The sequence below is a fragment of the Schistocerca nitens genome, chromosome 7, assembly GCF_023898315.1.
Source record: "Schistocerca nitens isolate TAMUIC-IGC-003100 chromosome 7, iqSchNite1.1, whole genome shotgun sequence".
In the NCBI taxonomy this organism is placed as follows: Eukaryota; Metazoa; Arthropoda; class Insecta; order Orthoptera; family Acrididae; genus Schistocerca; species Schistocerca nitens.
The window spans coordinates 310,351,325-310,356,324 of NC_064620.1; the positions used below are offsets into that span (position 1 = coordinate 310,351,325).

Below are 5,000 nucleotides of genomic sequence, written 5' to 3' on the forward strand. Positions count from 1 at the left end.
TATGGTTAGAACTAGGGCGGTATCTGATCGCCTTCGAACCTCTAACTTTCGTTCTTGATTAATGAAAACATACTTGGCAAATGCTTTCGCTTCTGTTCGTCTTGCGACGATCCAAGAATTTCACCTCTAACGTCGCAATACGAATGCCCCCGCCTGTCCCTATTAATCATTACCTCGGGTTCCGAAAACCAACAAAATAGAACCGAGGTCCTATTCCATTATTCCATGCACACAGTATTCAGGCGGGCTTGCCTGCTTTAAGCACTCTAATTTGTTCAAAGTAAACGTGCCGGCCCACCGAGACACTCAATAAAGAGCACCCTGGTAGGATTTCAACGGGGTCCGCCTCGGGACGCACGAGCACGCACGAGGCGGCCGCACGCCTTCGGCTCGCCCCACCGGCAGGACGTCCCACGATACATGCCAGTTAAACACCGACGGGCGGTGAACCAACAGCGTGGGACACAAATCCAACTACGAGCTTTTTAACCGCAACAACTTTAATATACGCTATTGGAGCTGGAATTACCGCGGCTGCTGGCACCAGACTTGCCCTCCAATAGATACTCGTTAAAGGATTTAAAGTGTACTCATTCCGATTACGGGGCCTCGGATGAGTCCCGTATCGTTATTTTTCGTCACTACCTCCCCGTGCCGGGAGTGGGTAATTTGCGCGCCTGCTGCCTTCCTTGGATGTGGTAGCCGTTTCTCAGGCTCCCTCTCCGGAATCGAACCCTGATTCCCCGTTACCCGTTACAACCATGGTAGGCGCAGAACCTACCATCGACAGTTGATAAGGCAGACATTTGAAAGATGCGTCGCCGGTACGAGGACCGTGCGATCAGCCCAAAGTTATTCAGAGTCACCAAGGCAAACGGACCGGACGAGCCGACCGATTGGTTTTGATCTAATAAAAGCGTCCCTTCCATCTCTGGTCGGGACTCTGTTTGCATGTATTAGCTCTAGAATTACCACAGTTATCCAAGTAACGTGGGTACGATCTAAGGAACCATAACTGATTTAATGAGCCATTCGCGGTTTCACCTTAATGCGGCTTGTACTGAGACATGCATGGCTTAATCTTTGAGACAAGCATATGACTACTGGCAGGATCAACCAGGGAGCTGCGTCAACTAGAGCTGAGCAGCCGGCCGCCCGGGAGTGTGTCCCGGAGGCCCGCGCGAACACGCAAGCGTCCGCTCAATTATTCCGCAAACAGGAGGAGGCTGGGCTCCCCTGCACGATACACCTCGAAACCCTCTCAGGTCCCGGCGGCGCGCAGCGCCGTCCTAAGTACTTGGTCGGGTTCGAGAGAGGCGCAATCGCCCGGAGATAGGCGAGTAGACGCTTTCAGTGCGACCACCCGTGCTCCCAACTGAGCTTGCCGCTGCTGACAGAGGCCCGGGAGCGTGCTGTCGTGGTGTTGCCGGCGGGAGACAACACGCGGCCACAAACAGTGGCCGGGCAGCTCCAACGCCAGCGCCACAGAGGGGCAGAGCCCCACTTGGGTGCCAAAGCGAACTCTCCCAGCACAGCGCACGCGCCAACACATCCGCACAGCTGCGATACAAACCACCTGCGAGAACCGCGGGGGCGACCGAGCAGCAGACGGCGTCGCGGCGCCGAGTGCCGGGCGGCGGCGCATCCTCAACGCACACAGTCCTCAATCGGACCAGCACACTGCAGATGTCCACCGCGCTTCGCACCGGGCCCGCGAGGACCCACTTTGGCCGCACGGCGCCGCGCGCTGGGTGCGCCGGCGCGCAGCTGCGCCGCCTGCCGCGTCCGTCGGCCGGCGCGCCTGCCACTGGGCGCCCCCACCAGCCGGCTGTAGCGCGTGCGCCCACGCAGCGCGCGGCCAGCACGCCGGGCGCTCCCCCCTCACCGGCCGGGGACGGTCCCACCCAGCCACCGCCGCGTATCGCTTCATACCCACATGCCCACTCACGTTCGTGGGTATGACGGGTGTCGCTGAAGCAACCAGTTAATACCTGTACCGATTTTCGCAATCAATGATTCACCTCCAGCGTAAACAACCGCGCAACAACGGATTTCCGGTTCATTTGCGTAACTTGGGCAGCAAACGTAGACGTCCATCTACATTTGCAAATTCAGTGGGTCTTGCATGCCTGGATGATATGCGTCACGACACGCCACATCAGCCCACATACATGCTGCGACGTATGCACGAGAGAACACGTGGAAGGTGGCCCGCGTACGTATGCGAATGCCATTGCACAGCTGCGAAGCTCATTGAACACGCAAACTCCCGCCTGACGAACTAGAGGCGACAGGGGGGCGATATACGTCTTACAGCAGTACACATTACAGTGGATAGCGGGACCATGTGGAACGTACGCAACACTCGCTAGATGTTGTGAGGGTACGCACCGTAACATGAATCAATACGCAGGACACCAGAGAGTGCGAGCACTGACCTATGTTGAGAGGGTTGCGATTAGGCAACGCTACATGAATGTTTCAATTCATATAACAATTACAGGTCAGGTTAGGGCGCAACGTGGGTTAGGTTAGGGCCCAACGTAGGTTAGGTTAGGGCCCAACGTAGGTTAGGTTAGGGCCCAACGTAGGTTAGGTTAGGGCCCAACGTAGGTTAGGTTAGGGCCCAACGTAGGTTAGGTTAGGGCCCAACGTAGGTTAGGTTAGGGCCCAACGTAGGTTAGGTTAGGGCCCAACGTAGGTTAGGTTAGGGCCCAACGTAGGTTAGGTTAGGGCCCAACGTAGGTTAGGTTAGGGCCCAACGTAGGTTAGGTTAGGGCCCAACGTAGGTTAGGTTAGGGCCCAACGTAGGTTAGGTTAGGGCCCAACGTAGGTTAGGTTAGGGCCCAACGTAGGTTAGGTTAGGGCGCAACATAGGTTAGGTTAAGGCGCAACATAGGTTAGGTTAAGGCGCAACATAGGTTAGGTTAAGGCGCAACATAGGTTAGGTTAAGGCGCAACGTAGGTTAGGTTAAGGCGCAACGTAGGTTAGGTTAAGGCGCAACGTAGGTTAGGTTAAGGCGCAACATAGGTTAGGTTAAGGCGCAACATAGGTTAGGTTAAGGCGCAACATAGGTTAGGTTAAGGCGCAACATAGGTTAGGTTAAGGCGCAACATAGGTTAGGTTAAGGCGCAACATAGGTTAGGTTAAGGCGCAACATAGGTTAGGTTAAGGCGCAACATAGGTTAGGTTAAGGCGCAACATAGGCTAGGTTAAGGCGCAACATAGGCTAGGTTAAGGCGCAACATAGGCTAGGTTAAGGCGCAACATAGGCTAGGTTAAGGCGCAACATAGGTTAGGTTAAGGCGCAACATAGGCTAGGTTAAGGCGCAACATAGGTTAGGTTAAGGCGCAACATAGGTTAGGTTAAGGCGCAACATAGGTTAGGTTAAGGCGCAACATAGGTTAGGTTAAGGCGCAACATAGGTTAGGTTAAGGCGCAACATAGGTTAGGTTAAGGCGCAACATAGGTTAGGTTAAGGCGCAACATAGGTTAGGTTAAGGCGCAACATAGGTTAGGTTAAGGCGCAACATAGGTTAGGTTAAGGCGCAACATAGGTTAGGTTAAGGCGCAACATAGGTTAGGTTAAGGCGCAACATAGGTTAGGTTAAGGCGCAACATAGGTTAGGTTAAGGCGCAACATAGGTTAGGTTAAGGCGCAACATAGGTTAGGTTAAGGCGCAACATAGGTTAGGTTAAGGCGCAACATAGGTTAGGTTAAGGCGCAACATAGGTTAGGTTAAGGCGCAACATAGGTTAGGTTAAGGTGCAACATAGGTTAGGTTAAGGGATGGTGTATGAGGGGGGAGGGGACGAGGTTCGTTCATAGTGATGATGGTAAGTGGACGCCTGAGGCACCCTGAGATGTGTCACGTCAGGATGCACCTTTGGCTCAGGGGAGGTGGTGCGCCGGTTCTGTGGGTGTGGCAAGGGAGTGGCAGACCTGTGTCTTTCATTTCTGCCATTGCTTATATGCTGTGAGACACGCCAGTGTGGTGGTGTTGGCTGCACCCCTGTGTAGCACATGTGTGGGTGTTTGTGGCTTATCTGCGTAATGATGGTTGTTGGAAGTGTGAGATATTCTGTTTTTGGGGTGGACCTCCTGGTTTTGTTATCATAGTGTGAATGGTGTAATGTGGCGGAGAGGATGCACTGGATGTTGTTCCATGGTGGTGCTTAGATATTGTGTCTGTTACAGCCAGAGAGTAGTGTGTGATAGGGTGTCTGGGTGACGTGTAGTTCACATTGTGTGCACAGACTGTCAGCATGTATAGGGACAGTTGTATGTCGTATGTCATCTATATTCCGATGGCTCTGCATCTATTAGTTATCAGCTCCATGTATCAGTTTAATCTGGTTGCAGTCTCGTGGTGTTCTATCTCTGTACAGTAGTAGAGGTGCGACTGCACTACGTAGCTACCCCTTGCGGCAGCTTTCCCCGGTGTATGGCATATGATTATCAGCAATGAGTCGATTAGTGACAACTGGTCGTGTGACAACGTCACATGTCTGCGGGTGGGATACGCTACAACCTGCTTGTGGGTCAGGGCTCAGTAATGCTCTCCTCACACTGAGCGCTCGGACCGTCATTACCCGTCTGCGTGATATATTGCGGAGCGCTTTTAGCCATTGCCAGAGTCTTTGCGACTGCGAGTGCAACGCCCATGGGGACCGATATGGTAGGGGCGCTTCCTAGCTGATCGCTCAGCATCGGAATCCGTACTGTGAGCACGCAATCGCGCACAGACTTAGAGCATGTGTAGGGACAGCGGGAATTTCGCATCTTGGATAAAACGCTTCATGAAACGGATGATATAGGGGTGGATTGCAACTTACGACTGCGAGAAAAGTCCGCCGTTCATCCGCTGGAGTTGCAATTTGGGCAGGTGACGTGAGGCACGTACGGGGGCGGGTGGCGTGATTGTCGGTGGACGACGTCGTGCGGCGCAGGGACTGGCGTTGGTGCTCTTGTGGTGGACAGTGGATGCAGGCTTTGTG

General features: G+C 53.7%; 1 non-coding gene across 1 annotated transcript in view; it reads right to left on the reverse strand.

The window, feature by feature from the left end:
- LOC126197196 (small subunit ribosomal RNA) overlaps nucleotides 1-1,123 on the reverse strand; it is a 1,909-nt gene extending 786 nt beyond the window's left edge. The window contains exon 1 of the ribosomal RNA XR_007539582.1: nucleotides 1-1,123. This exon is cut by the window's left edge and continues 786 nt beyond it. This is a non-coding gene — a ribosomal RNA (small subunit ribosomal RNA).
- Nucleotides 1,124-5,000: the final 3,877 nt, after the last annotated feature.